This window comes from Cricetulus griseus, chromosome 8, assembly GCF_003668045.3.
Source record: "Cricetulus griseus strain 17A/GY chromosome 8, alternate assembly CriGri-PICRH-1.0, whole genome shotgun sequence".
Classification (NCBI taxonomy): domain Eukaryota; kingdom Metazoa; phylum Chordata; class Mammalia; order Rodentia; family Cricetidae; genus Cricetulus; species Cricetulus griseus.
The window spans coordinates 12,467,979-12,483,745 of record NC_048601.1 but is presented as its reverse complement, the minus strand read 5'-3'; the positions used below and the strand labels follow the sequence as shown (position 1 = coordinate 12,483,745).

Below are 15,767 nucleotides of genomic sequence, written 5' to 3'. Positions count from 1 at the left end.
TAAGCAAACCCCTAATTAAGTGCTTTTTTTTTTTTTTTAAAATAAGAGTTGAGTTGGTCATGGTGTCTCTTTATGGCAATAAAACGTAACTAAGACAGAGGGTGAGTCCATGACCATTATTTCGGGGAGCCTGGCAAGAGGCAGGCAGACATGGCACCAGAGCAATAGCTGAGAGCTTATATTTATCTGCAAGTTGGAGGCAGAAAGAAAGAAATCAGTCCTGGTATGGATTTTTCAAACCCCAAAGCCTCCCTGCAGTGACACTCCTCCTCCAACAAGGCCATACCTCCTAATCCTTCCCAAAACAGTTCCACCAAATAGGGACCAAGTGTTCAAATTTGTAAGCCTGTGGGGGTCATTCTCATTCAAACTACCACAGTTGGGAAACACAGAAAATGAATGTTGGTGTTCATCAGGCTTTCTGTTATGGACTGAATGAAAAATGTCTCATCTAACCTTATGTATTTGAATACTTGCTCTGAAGCTGGTAGTGCTGTTTGGGGACTTTAGCTGGAACTGTGTTAGAACCTATAGAAAGGGGAGCCTTGCTGGAGAAGTACAACACTGGGCATGCTTTGAGGGTCTATAGCTTTGCCCCTTGTCCTGCTTGCTCTCTGCTTCCTGTATGCAATTGAGATGTGATCTCTCAGCTTTTTACTTCTTCCTCTTCTATGATTATGGACATCTGGCCCTCCAAAACTGCAAGACAAAATAAACTCTTCCTTAAGTTACTTCTAGTCATGGTATTTCATCATGCAACAGAAAAACTAATACACTTCCTCAAATGCTGCCTTTTCTTACTTTTTTATTTCATTAAAAAAAATCTTGGCAACTGTCTTAGGGTTTCTATTTCTATGAAGAGACACCATCACCAAAGCAACTCTTATAAAGGAAAACATTAATTGGGGCTGGCATACAAGTTAAGAGGTTTAGTCTATTAATGTCACAGCAGGAAGTATGGTGGCACACAGGCAGATATGGTGCTGGAGAAATAGCTGAGAGTTCTACCTCTGGATCTGCAGGCAGCAGGAAGAAACATTGAGCCACTAGGCCTGGCCTGAGTTTCTGTTTTTTTTTTTTTTTTTTTTTTTTTTCTCTCAAGACAGGGTTTCTCTGTGTAGTTTTGGAGCCTGTCCTGGCACTTGCTCTGGAGACCAGGGTGACCTCAAACTCACAGAGATCCGCCTGCCTCTGCCTCCCGAGTGCTGGGATTAAAGGTGTGTGCCACCAACGCCCAGCTTGAGTTTCTGAACCCTCAAAGCCCACCCCCAGTGGCACACTTCCTCTAACAAGGCCATATCGACTCCAATAAGGCCATATTGCCCAATAGTGCCACTTCCTAAGAGATTTTAGAGTCCATTTTCATTCAAACCACAGCAGCAACTGTCTTAGATACTTTCAAATTGCTGTGATAAAACACCATGAGAAAGACAACTAACAGAAGAAAGCATTTAATTGAACTTGTGATTTTAGAGGGCTAGGAGTTCATGACTATCATAGTAGGGAGCTCAGCATCAGACAGGCATGGTGATAGGCCAGTGTAGCAACTGGGAGTTCACATTCCAGTCAACAAACAGGAAGCAGAGAGTGCACTGGGGATGGCTGCAGGGTTTTAAAGCCTCAAATTCCAGCCCCCATGACACACATCTTCCAACAAAGCCACACCTCCCAATCCTTCCGAAACAGTTCTGCTTGCTAGGGACCAAGTATTAAAACATATGAGCCTATGGGGCATTCTCATTCAAATCATGACAGCAACTATGAAGTCCTTGTAAGCACAAGTAGTATTTGCTCATTACTTTTCTAAGCACATACATAGTAAGAACCTCCAACAAAGAATCCCTTAAGAATTTGAAGTACAATGTTAAGGGTTATGCTATCTTTACTGAATGAGGCAGTGTGACTATAATCAGATTGGCCTAACATCTGGGCAGTGAAATCAGGTCAGGTATAAGTATTTGGAGTCAGATCCTGTTCAACTTGTTTAATCTCAAGTTACGAATTCATAATTTCTCTCCTTCTATTTTTCAGTGCTAGGGTGGCTAGAGAGGATCTGCTGAAACTTGGGAGGCAGAAGCAAAACCCTGGCAGTTCTACCCAGATGTAGTAACAGAGAGGCTAGCACTTTCTGGGTCATGTTCTCTCCTTCATTTCATCTTTAGCATTCTTAGCTGCCAAATCTGTTTGACTAAGGATGACCCTAAGCAACCAGCAGAAAGATGACTGACTGTGCACAGGAGTGGTGGCCACTGAACAGAGACAGCACTGAACAGATTGCTCCTTTGCAATCTCACTCAAGCAATGAGTGTACTTGATGTTTCCTAATAATTAGCTGGTGACTTCTTCCCTTTCATTGCAGCGAACCCTCATGGATTGCTATTGTGATCAGTTCTAACTGCAGGTATATGGGCTTAAGTAAATTTCTTAACCCCAGAACTCATGAGAGTATCCAAATGTTTTACCAAACCCCTGGTAGTGCATTACTGGTACAGGAAATGGGTCCAGGGAAACTGAAGCATGATCATGAAACTTTCAATTTGGTTCTCTGATATGCCTAAACCTATAAATGAAAAGTGACACTGCTATCTATCAGTAATAAATTGGCTGTTCATTGAATAAAGTAGCAAGATAGTTCTATTTTAACCCATAGAAAACTATGATCTAGAAGCAGACGATAAAATTAAGACTCCTGACACTACATACAAAAAATTCAACTCACCAGAACTGGTGGCACATGCTTATAATCTCAGATACCTGGGAGTCTGAGACAGGAGGATTTCAAATTCAAGGCTTGTCTGGGTCTCACTGAGTTCAAGCCAGCTCAGACAAGTCGGTAGAACTTGTTGCAAAAATTAGGAGAAAAAACAAAGATCAAACAAACAAAAATAATAAAAAGTAAGAGAGAGAGTTGGGCACATACCTTAATGGTACAAAACAAAACAAAACAAAACAGCACAAGGGATTATGGACATAAACACAAGCCTTGAAACTAAAACAACAAAGAAGTAACATAGGGCTTCCTTCACAAAATTGGTCATAACAACAAAATTTAAAAACTAAAAACTAAGTCCCTTCTACTCAGCTACAAGTGCCGAGCATTTGTGCATGCTCCAGGCTCAGAGCATACATTTCGTATTTAAAATTTAACCCTTCCCCCAAACAAAACCACATAAATTTACAAATCCCCTGCAGACGTTTTTTATTCACTTCCTCTTTTTGTACAATCGCCCAGTGAAACAGCCAAAACTGGCTCAGTAGCCTATAGTAGCCTACTTCTGCAGAAGCCCAGAAGGAGAACACAGAGGACTCCCCCACCCTCCATTATCCCCCCTGCTGAGCAGAAGTGGATATTCCGAACACGGAACTTCTACAACTTCCGTTCATGCCCAGAAATGTTCCGGATGCAAGCAGTTCAAGGTGCTGAGGCTGTTGAGTTTCCAATACGGCTTTTTGTCTTTCTGCATTCACCGGGATCAGGGCTGGCTGTCCTCCTCTCAGGAGAGGCTGTGGCCAGCAGAAGTCGCCTTACAGGGACCTCCTGCCCTGAGGCTGCCCTGTGTCTACAGAGCCAGGGACAACTGGTGCTGCTTAGGGTCCACGAATGAAATCCTGCACACACCATGGATTTTGTTGTTATAAAGGGTAGGATAGTGTGCATTATGTGGTCTTAGGAGATCTATCACTATGCAGAAGTAAAGTAGGCAACATACTTCTTAAAAGTTTGGACTTGCCAGGCGGTGATGGCGCAAAACTTTTGTTTTGTTTTGTTTGTTTGGTTTTCGAGACAGGGTTTCTCCATGGCTTTGGAGGCTGTCCTGGAACTCTTCTTGTAGACCAGGCTGGTCTGGAACTCAGAGATCTGCCTTCCTCTGCCTCCCGAGTGCTGGTATTAAAGGAGTCCCCCTGACGTCCTCCTCCTCTTGTTCTATCTTGCTCTTTCTTCTCCCAGACTTCTTCCACTGATTCTCACGCCCGCCAACCCTGCCTATCCTTTCTCCTGCCTTGCTATTGGCTGTTCAGCTCTTTATTAGACCAATCAGGTGTTTTCAGCCAGGCAGAGCAACAAAGCTTCACAGGGTTAAACAAATGCAACATGAAAGAATGCAACACATCTTTGCATCATGAAACAAATGTTCTACAGCATAAACAAATGTAATACACCTTAAAATAATTTTTCACAACAGACTCAAGGCTGGAGACATGGTTCAGTGGTTAAGAGCACTAGCTGTTCTTCCAGAGAACCTAGGTATGGTTGCCCACACCCATATGGAGGCTGTTGGCTGTCTGTAAGTTCTGTTCTAGACAATCAACATTCTTTAGTCTCCACTACACTTCATATCCAGGTGCACAGACACTGGTGCATGCAAAAACCACTCATACACATTAAAAAAAAAATCTCTTAGGAAATGTTTAGAAACGTCATTGATGAAGAAAGAATTGTGTCTTGTCTCCTTTCTTTCTTTCCTTCTTCCTTCCTTCCTTCCTTCCTTCCTTCCTTCCTTCCTTCCTCTTCCTTTCTCAGCTGCTCTCCACAACCCCTTATACCTGCAAAGCCATCACCACCTGGGTGACTCTTACACTTTCAAGTTCAGTATAAGACACAACCTTGGTTGGCCACCACAGAACACAGCTCCTGTGTGCCGACTGTCAGGAAACACTTGCAGAAGATTTTACTTCAATGATGCCGGCCTCCTCTTCTTCCCCTTCTCCTTATTTATCTATTTATTTATATATTATTGTTTTTTCAAGACATGGTTTCTCTGTGAACAGCTCTGGCTGTCCTGGAACTTGCTTTGTAGACCAGTGTGGCCTCAAACTTCGAGGTTCTCTTGCCTCTGCCTACAGAGTGCTGGAATTAAAAGCATGAGCCACCTCTGCCCCAGATGGCTGATCTCTTATTAGTCACAGCTGATTCTTTGGCCTCAGTTGACCAGCCTCCATTGTTCCAGCAAAACAAAGGTTTTATTTTAGTGATTCTGCTCTCTTGTCAATCACAGCTGATTCTTTAGCTCCAGCTGACCAGACACCACAGATTCTTCACAAAAACTACCCAGGAGTCTTTGCTTCCTTCTGAAACTTCACAAGCCAGGTTTCCATTGTCTGTACTGCTCTTAGCATTCTTATCTTCCAGGCTCCTACAGAACAGTTCACTGAACTCTCAACACTCAAAGACTTTAATCCAAAGTGGTTTCACAACCTTCCCCCAAACATGTTCAGGTCTGTCACAACGACAAAAACCTCCACGCTCCCCTGACATGGAGTCGATGCTGGAGTAGGAAGATGGAAGCTCATATTTTCTTTTCTCCTTTTTTTTTTTTTTTCATTTTCTCTTTCTTTTTTGTTTTTTTTGAAACAATGTTCTCTTTGTAGCCCTGGCTGTCTTGGAACTTACTCTATAGACCAGGTTGGCCTTGAACTCAGAGATTGAACTTTGCCTTCCAAGTATTGGGATTAAAGGTGTGTACCACCACATCCAGCTGGGTGTTATCCTTTCAAACTCTCTCTTTCTGCCCTTTTTGGTTTTTCAAGACAGGGTTTCTCTGTGTAGCCCTAGCTGTCCTGGAACTCACTCTGTAGACCAGACTGGCCTTGAACTCAGACACCCAACTGCCTTTGTCTTTGGAGTGCTGGGATTAAGAACAAGAGCCACCACTTCCTGACCTTTACTAGATTTTTCACTAGATTAAATCAGGTTACTCAAGATAATCTGTCTCTTAACTCAAAATCAATGTAGGATCTTGATTTTATAAGAAAAAAATACCCCCCCCACCCAAGGTGTAACCCTTCCTGGAACTCTCTTGTAAATTAGGCTATCCTCCAATCAAAGATCAGCCTGCCTGTTGCCACCACCACCCAGCCCATTTACCTTTGATATACTCAAAAAGATGATCACAAATTCTACCCTCATTGGCAGGGCGGTGGTGGCACAAGCCTTTAGTCCCAGCACTCATGAGGCAGAGGAAGGCGGATCTCTGTGAGTTCAAGACCAGCTGGTCTACAAGAGGTAGTTCCAGGACAGCCTCCAAAGCCACAGAGAGACCCTGTCTGGAAAAACCAAAATAAATAAATAAATAAATAAATAAATAAATAAATAAAATTTCTACCCCCATTCAAGCCACAAGGATTACTGGGCACAGACTAAACCTAGTGGTGAGGGGCCTGGTTCATCCCATGAATTTGGCCATTTGGGGTTGCCAACATCACTCAGTAGTAAACACTTGCCTAGGACGTGGTTGGTCTGGATATTGTTCCACAATTTTTGTCCTCAGGAGTTGTTTCCTGAATTTAACGTCCCTCCAGTTTGCTTGTCTAACATCCAAGTTGAACTGTTAAGTACAGGACAATATTGAAAGCTGTGGGATTTTTTTTTGGAGACAGAGTCTCAAGTCCAGAATGATCTGGAAGCATGTGGTCACAGGTTGTCCTCATGAAGGTGCTGCCCCACCCTCCCTGAGTGCGCCAGGACTCCACCCAGGAGCTATTACAGCTGGCTATGAGAGTGACAACAGAGTTTTGGAACACAGTGATTGCTCAAGTTACTATTATATAAATACTTTGAGGGAGAAGTTACATTTTAAGTGAGCAAACTTTCCACCGAATATTTTTCTGGCTCTTACTTTTTTGTTAATTTTTTTGTTAAATACACATTTAGATTCTTTTCTACATTCTAGTTCTCTCAATTTGGTTGAGCAGTTACTATTAGTATTTCAGAGATAAGTGAATTTATGGTATGAAGTGTGAATGAAGGTATGATTGGTAGTGCTTGCTCTGTTACATATTACCTGAAAAAGGAGGTTTTTCTCCACATCCTGATAATTAATACAGCTCATTTGAAAGTAAAACTAAATGATACCTGCAACTGACACTTGAGAGACTCAGGCAGAATGATTTCGAATTTCAGACCAGTGAGGGCTACATAGCTACATGAAAGGCTAGACTGTGAGAAACTGTATGGATCTGCCTCAACACGACAAAAAAAGGTAAAAATTAAAATGAAAAATAAATGTTGACTAAATTCTACTCTAGGATTCTAGACTTTGTGGAAAAATCTTTTCGCTTCCTAACCACTCACCTACTTCCTTTCTCAAGTTTCATGGAGGGTGTTCACTGAGGGATCTCCACTCAAAACAACACCTCGGGAGTTGTTGGGGGTGGCGGGGGCGAGAAGCCAACACGGGGGAAAAAAAAAAAAAATTACCTCAGGAGGCGATTGAGAAGGCGGCAGCGCCACCACTGCACGCTCAGCTCTCGTTTTTCAAGGCAGGAGGCGTGGCCAAAGTCCCTCATTCAAATAAAAAACCAGGAGATTTGCATGGCGAATAGGCACCGCGCGCGCTCATTGGCCGGCGGCGCAGTGGGCGGGGTACCTGGTGCGCTCGCGGAGCTCCGCCCCCACCTATTTGCATAACGGCCCCGGCGCGTGCAGGGGAGAAGCGGGTTTGTTTTTGAATCTGCGGAGGCGGCGGAGTGGAGCGCACGGCTGAGGCGGCCGCGTCCGGGACGGCGGCGCGGGACGGCGGTGTAGGAAGGAACTCGGGTGGGTCCCTGCCCCTCACCTCCCGCCCCCGAAGGTATATGCGTGTGCCAGGCGCTGTGGCGACGACGGTCGGCGGGCGACATGACTATTGTATTTCGGAAGAGTCGAGACCGCATTATGGCGGCTGCGGGAGTGGAGTGGAGTGCTGCGCCTGCGCGGTCGCGAAGCTGCGGGCGGGCGCTGCATGGGAGCACGTGATCGCTGGGGGTCGGGCTCTAGCTGCAGTGGAGCAGCTGGCCGGGCGGTGGCTGCGCAAGCGCAATATTCATTTTCGGGATCTAATGTTCTTCTTGTTGGACGCCATGCGGGTTCTAGATTTAATTTTTGGCGCTCTGGAGGGGGTTTCGCCGCGCTGCCCTTGCCGCCCCGCATCCTCCGAGGAGAGCGTCCCCTGTCCCCACCCCCCGTCCCCCGCGTCTCACACCCAGGCGGACCCCAGAGGCCCCCAGCTCCCCGCTCCTCGCAGGCTGCAGACCTCACTCGGTGTGCAAATTGCCTCCTGTGGTTCTCGAGTATGATTTCGCTTCTAGTTAGGCGTTTCTGGATCCCGACGCCGTTTAGGCCGAGGAGATCGGCGCCTAGTGGTGTTCTCAGGGGAAGTGCATTTCTCTCTCTGCTGCACTTCTGTAAATAATTTTTAACCCTGTTTTTACCAGTTCGCTTTTTTTTTGTTTCTGTTTTTTGTTTTTTGTTTTTGTTTTGTTTTGTTTTTTTTTTTTTTTTTGGACGTGCAACGTTTACACGTTAGGAACGATTTCATTTGTGAAATGTTAGTTTGGGAGAAGGACAAGAAAAGAAATGTTCAAGCTCCTTAAGTTGGAATCTCAATTTCCTCAGCTTTTTTTTTTTTTTTTTTTTTTTAAAGAAATATTTTACCCAAATCAATGAAGTTCTAATCTTGGACAGTTTGCCAAAGCACTTCAATCTTGCATGTTTTTAATTCTGTAATTTCTTGAGTTGCTAAAAAAAACAATAAACTCGTTTTCTTCTCATCGTTTTATGAAGACATATAAGTTATACGTAATAATTTTTCAAGACACTTGAAATTACATTGGGGTCTTTAGGAATTGAGTCAATCAAAAATTTTTGAGTTTTTAAAAGGAGTATGTGCACTGTGGTATATGTGTATGATAGACACTTGTTTAAAATTTTTTTTTTTTTAGCTGTATATGTTCTGGTTTTAGTTTCTTGAATTAACGATGGAGAGCTACTCATTACTTTAAAATAGTAATGTCACTAAATTTAAATTTTATATGGCACAAATAGGTCAAGATACAGATGATTTAGTATGATTTTCTTTTTCTGCCACTTGTTTCTTACCAGTCTAAAAACTTGTAGGTGGTTTCATGAACGTTATCTGTCATTACTGTATACAGTTGCTTTCTTGGTTGATTATGTAACTCAAGCTTGAATCGGTCTGTTGTAACAAAGAAGTGCAATTGCATATAAAATATTGGTTGGTTTGGGGATGTCTTTATTACCTGACACATACTCTTAGAAACAAGAAGATGTAATTGAAAGGAGCACTTTTGGTTGACTTGTTTTGTTTTGTTTTTGTTTTGTGTTCTTTGAAATGATGTGACAATATGGCACAGACTGGAGGGATAGTGAAGTGTCGTCCTCCCCCCCCCCCAAAAAAAAAAAAAAAACGGATTGAGCTGATGTGATTGGTGACCTCTGTTGTCTTGCACACTGGACGAGGGCAGATTTGCATTCTTGAGACTTTGATGCGTCTGTGGTGGTCCCCCCTCATCCAGTATTTGTACTCCTGTTACTTTGGTTCATATATTTAAGTTTATACTTTTGTTTGAATACACAGATGATTGTGTCTTGGGTTCATATTGAAGGTCATAAGAGGAGCTGATAGAATGTAGTGTAAAATGTCAATATCGAGCAGTTTTGCTATCATTTCTTATAAGGTAAATGTGATTTTAAATTTACTAAAAATAATGGATTGTCTGAATGTCAATGGTTTATTCTTTGGTGTTTTGTCAGAAACAAGTAAATTTTGAAATTTTAGTTGGCTGGTGATAGAACAAAGCTTTGACCATGTACTGCATATGTACATGGTATATATCTAAGAACTAGGTTACTTCAAAGTATGAAGAACAGTTACTGAAGTTATTTAAAGATCATTGCAGTTTTGTAAATTTTACGTATATAGTTTAGAAAAACAGATTGGGATGTTTAAGTCATAAAATTAAAATTTTAATTATTTGAATTTGTGCTAAATAATTAAATATTTTAAACTTACACATTATAGAAGATTTAGAAAGTATTCAGTTAATTGATAGGAATAAGGACTCTTAACTATTCTGGGTTGTTGTTTTTTTTTTTTTTTGTGTGTGTGTGTGACTTCACTTTTGCCCTGGTGTATAAGTCTATAAATACTTATAATAATTTAATTTTTAACTGAGCTCCTGCTTTTTTTCCCTCTTTGGTGTTGTGGGTCAGACCAGGGCTTCAGCTGCACCTACCGGCACTATTTCCTGCTTTTAACTTAGTATTGCATTATGAATACCTTCCCATTTTAGTATCCTAAAGTTTATTTTTTAAATACTTACATACTGTATCATGAAAGTCTCAATTATCAGACATGTTCAAATTTGTTATTTTGTTAATCAGTTTATTTATTCATTTATTGAGAGAAAGTCTCCTTATGTAGCCCAGGCCAGACTAGGACTTGCTATGTATACTAGGCCAGCCTCTAAATCATAGATGTACCTGGTTCTGCTGGGATTAGAAGTGATCTCTACTGTCTCTGGCTCAAATATATTTCTAAACATCTGAAGATTATTTGTACTTTATGAGTGTACTGTCATTTCCTAAGCCCCCCTTTAGCATCCAAGTTATTTTGTTGCTCTGTTTTTTTTTTTTTTTTTTTTTTTTGTTCTCCCCTGTTCCCCGCAGCTTCTCAGATGTAGCTCAGGCTGGCCTAGGACCTGAGATGTTCCTGCCTGAGTTACCCAAGTGATGGTTACTGGTATTGGTAGTCAAGTTAGCTTGTTGCTTATTTTTCTGTTAGAAATTGTGTTATGGTGAACTTTCTACTCAAGTCCTAATCTATTACAATAGTTATTTGAAAGTGCTGTTTCTGGGCTGGGCAGTGGTGGTGGTGGTGCACACCTTTATGCCCAGTACCCGGCAGGCCGAGGTAGGTGATCTCTGAGTTGAGGCCAGCCTGGTCTACAAAGTGAGTTCCAGGACTCACTGGAACCTGTGAAACCCTGTCTTGAAAACAAAAAACGAGAAAAAATTGGTGTTTTTAAGGGCTTTGACAGCACAATAATTTACAAAATAGACCAGTGTAGAATTTTTGTTTGTTTTTGTTTTTTTTTTTTCTCAAAGATTTCTCATACTCCCAACAACCAGATGGGTTGAAAATAGAGTATTCATATTCACTAGCTTTAAGTAGTGAAGTTGATTTTTTTTTTTAAAAAGATCTTATTTATTATGTACACAACATTCTGCTTCCATGTATATCTGCACACCAGAAGAGGGCACCAGATCTCATAACAGATGGTTGTGAGCCACCAAGTGGTTGCTGGGAATTGAACTCAGGACCTCTGGAAGAGCAGCCACTGCTCTTAACCTCTGAGCCATCTCTCCAGCCCAGTGAAGTTGATTTTTTTCCTGTGAAATGAACTATTTTCAGGCATGTGTTTGTGTGATGGATGTTACGGATGTCTTTGTTCATGGATGTTAGTGTTCCTTTTTGCTTGTCAGCAACAGCTATGGCAGCTTTGTGTTGCTGTTTTTCTTAGTCTTTTTTTTTTTTTTAACCTTTCAGTTTGCTTTTGGTTCTGTGTCTTGGGAATTTTTGTTCCTATTTAGTGAAATGTAGTGCCTTATTTATTTGTTTAATTTAAGTAAGGGCCTCACTGTGCAGCCCTGGCTGTCCAGGAACTCACTATGTTGATCAGACTGTCCTGGATCAAAACTGTCAGAAGGATCCACCTGCCTCTGCCTACCTGAGTGTTGATTAAAAAAAAAAAAATGAAAGGCCTGCACCCCTATGCCTGGCAGTACCTCTCTTTTAATTTATGATTTATTCCAGAGAGTCTCTGTAGACAAAGTATTACCTGTTGTGATGTGAATTTATCCATTTTATTTTCTTCTAGAACTTTATTATTATTTAAAAATGATATTTTTGTGTATGATGTGTGTCTATGTGAGTATGGGTGTGCTTCTGCCTTGGTGTCTGTGAGGAGTTAGATCAGAGGACAGGCTCGGGTGCCCATCCTTGTTGCCTACTGTGTTTGGGGCAGGATGTCATAATTGTGTTGTGCACGTCAGGCTAGGTGACCTGTGGGCTTCTGGATGTCCTCTGTCTCTTCCCATGAGAGCTCTGGGATTACAGATACTTGCACTGCCATAACTGCTTTTATGTGGGCTCTGGAATTTGAACTTGGGTCCATTTATTTCTACAGCTCTCTTTTCATTGATTTTAAAAATTAAGTGTGTGTGTGTATGTATGTTCATGTTACCGGGGATTGAACCCAGGGATTTGCACATGTTAGAAAAGTGTTTACCATTGAGCTACATTTACATCTGTGATTGCTTTTTTTTATTTAATCATAATTTAGGTATTAGGCTTGAACAGATAATTCTGGTTCATCTGCTGGAATCAACTGATAAATATGCTTACATATGCTCTATAAATATGCTTACATAATTCCATAGATTACTTGTGTATGATTTGATGTGTGTGCCCATGTGTGCATGTTTGCAAGTGTATGTGTGCACTAGCGTTTGCATGCTCGAAGACACTTGGAGTGTTATCTGCCTCCTTGGAGAGAGTCTTTCATTAGCCTGGAGCTTACCAATTAGACTAGACTGTCTGGCTTATAAGTGTGACAGCTACACTCAATGTATTCATGTGGGTGCTGGGATTAGAACAAAGGTCCTCATTGCAAAGTTGCAAGTTGTTGTAGGACCAGATGCTGTATAAATTATTATAAATGATTATCTGAATGAATTTAATAATGCTGTATACTATTTAATTGCAGTACCCACAACTTTTTTTCACAGTGTGTTAGCTAATATGTGGTTTTGTAGATGAATATTAGATTCTTTTGGTTAAATTAAAACAATAGTAGTCTTTGTCTAAAATTATATACTAGGTTTAAATTTGAGGAATTTTTTTAGTCATATACTTGAAAAAAATCATGAATAGGGCATACTTCTAGACTCCTGAAATGAACTGTTTTTAGGAAATGTTGGGAAAATTTAACGATCCCTATAATCTCTCAATAAGGCTCATTTCACTTTTTTCTGGGTGGTGCTGGTAAGAGGGATGAATTATGAGAGGGTATAAAGCTAAATTTCTGTGATTTTCAACATGTTGATAAGAAAGTAAGTCAGCTAGAAGCTAGAGGCTAGACAGTAGGTTTCAAAAGAACACATTTTATAGTACTTGAAACCATTATTACTATTATTTTGATTGGTGGAATTTTGAAAAGTTATGTAACTCAATGTTTGGCTAGGATGGAACCAACCTTTTCCCATAAAAAATGTAAACACAATTTTACTTTACCTGGTAGCATTAAATTGTTATGTTTCCCTACTTTGTATACCATTCATTCATTAAATTTCTTTATGATGATTGCAGTGACATATTATTAATTCTTTTTTTTTTTTTTTCTGCTGGACTCGAACTCACAGAGATCCTCCTGCTTTTTCCTCCCAAGTGCTGAGATGAAAGGCATGCGCCACCATCCTTGGCTCATATTTTATTACTTAATAATGACATAATTATACGTTTTGATGAAATAGTTATAGTTTTTATTTTCTATGTTGAAAGGAGGCTGGTTATTGCCCAGGCATTATTTAAATTGAACATGTGGAGACATGAAAAGAGAAGAAATAAAGAGAACTCAAATAGTAAGATCTTCTGGCTTTGTGAAGATGAACCTGGGAAACATATCAAACATTAAGATACTGGCTTTTGTTAGGAGTTTAATCCTGCCTGTCTTTGGGTCTTTTTCAAGCAAGTTTAGGTATTTTGCTTTTTTTTTTTTTAAGTTTTTTTTTTTTATTTTTTATTTTTTACCTTTGACCTTGTTGAGAACTTTTCAACTTGTTTCTGTGACCTGTGACAGGATGGATGCCCTAGAGAAGGGCTTGTGAGTAGGAGCAGTACAGGGGTGTCTTATTTCAAGTGTTAGAAACAAAAATTTGTCATTTTTTTTCCTTTCTTTCTTCTGTTCTTTTCCCCTCCCTTCTTTTTCCCTCTCTTTCCTCTCTGTTCTGCTCTTCCTCTCCCTCCCCGCCCTCAGTGCTGGTATTACAGGCATGTGCCATCATGTCCTGGAGCTTGAACACAGGGCTGCTTGCATGCTAGGCCAGCACTCCGCCAGTTGAGCTGCCTCCCCTAATCTTTTGTTTATTGTCTTTCTTTCTTTTGGTTGGTTGTTGTTGCTGCTGTTTTGTAGCCCTGGCTGGCCTGGAACTTTTTATGTACAGCCCAGGTTGGCTTTAAATTCACAGAGGGCCATTCTCCCTTCGTCCCACAGGCTGGGGTTGAAGGGCAGGCTTTGTATATTTTCTTGAGATAAGGTCATGGCCTGTAGCGCAGGCTGGCTACAAGCTAATCACCCTCATGCCTCATCTTCTCTACTTTTGCCCACCTAAGATCCTAAAATATGACTATGGAGAATATACACACACACAAATGAGTATATACACACAAATGAGTAAATATTTGAGGAAAAGATGGAATGAAGCAGTTAATTGTGTATTAAGTTTGTGTAATTCTCTCCTTCCTCTATCGGATTGAAGTGATTTAAAAGTTGGAAATAGGGCTGGGCCTACTGTAGCAGGATGACAAGAGTGCTTGCTTAGTGGCCTTGATGTCTTGGATTTGATCCCTGACACTGCATAAAACTGGGCATAATTTTGAACACCTGTAATCTCAGCACTTCCAAGGTAGAGATAGAAGTAGCAGAAGTTCCAGGTCATCTTCAGCTATATAGCAATTTCAAGGAAACTCAAAAAGAAAAAAAAAAGTTGAAAGATGAAAGCCAAGTAAATGACAGACAAAAAGCACTGAAGGCAAAGCATTTTCTTAAAACAAGTTAGAATATAGTAAAGAACTATTGTGATTTTGTACTGTGGTTTGGGCAATTGGTTTTGTTTAGTATTCCTTTCTTTTTTTAAGTAATTAATTTAACTTTATTTTTTGTGCATTGGTGTGAAGGTATCAGATCCCCTGGAACTGGAGTTACAGTCGTGAGCTGCCTTGTGGGTGCTGGGAATTGAACCCAGGTCCTCTGGAAGAGCAGTCAGTTCTCTTAACCTCTGAGCCATCTCTCCAGCCCCCTTTCTTTGACTTTTATGTTAGTTAATTGTTTTGCAGTATTGGATGTTAAATTAAGGTCTCATACATTGGAGGCAAGCATTCTAATACTGAGTTGTATTATCAGCCCTCCTTTCCCTTGATAATATCATAGGGCTGGAAAGATGGCTTAGTGGTTAGAGATTGTCTGGCTCTTGCAGAGGACCTAAGTTTGGTTCCTAGAACCCACATCAGGTGGTTTATGTCTGTAGCTTCAGCTCCTGGGGATTTGGTACCCTCTTCTGGTTTTTTTTTTTTTTTTTTTTTGGTTCCTGCACATACATGCATATATACACACACCACAAATAATTCAAAATAAAATCTTTAGGGCTGGTAAGGTGGCTTAGCTAGTTAAGGCACTTGCTGCATAAGCTTGGCAACCTAAGTTCTATCCTTAGAACACACTTACAGTTAGAAGGAGTTAACTGACGCCAAGATCTGACCTATACAGGTGTGTTGTGACATGTAGTCACCATCCTCCCCACGTCATAGACACATATAATAAAATTTTAAAAATCTTTTAGGACAATAATCTTGACACTACAGCTAGAATTTAAATGTATTTGGAAAGTAATTTTGAAAAAAAATTATTTGATAATATACTCTAATAACAAATTTAAACATTTAGAAAAAAATATTTGCTAATTTTTGTGTGAGAATCTGTTTTTTAGGGCTGACTCATTAAATAAAAACTAAATAAGCCACACAATTATTAAGGTCCCTAGATTTACATTGATCCCCTTTGTGATGAAAAAGCAGATTTTTTTTCCAGTAGTAATCTTATTTGTGGAGATGCTCATATTTCTTTAAACATCACTTAGTTGTCATTGCCTAAATTAGGGATGAAGTAATGTATTGTAGGAACTAGATCACTCAAGATTCCCTGTCCCTTCC

General features: G+C 40.6%; 1 protein-coding gene across 2 annotated transcripts in view; it reads left to right on the top strand.

The window, feature by feature from the left end:
* Positions 1 to 7,404: 7,404 nt before the first annotated feature.
* The window catches only part of Atf7ip (activating transcription factor 7 interacting protein), a 77,532-nt gene continuing 69,169 nt past the window's right edge, over positions 7,405 to 15,767 (top strand). Inside the window, exon 1 of one of the 2 annotated variants that reach the window (XM_027429905.2) lies at positions 7,405 to 7,537. The gene's annotated coding sequence lies outside the window, so the exon portion shown is untranslated. Of the gene's footprint in view, positions 7,572 to 15,767 lie in introns of both variants that reach the window. The other variant, XM_027429906.2, reaches the window with a different exon arrangement.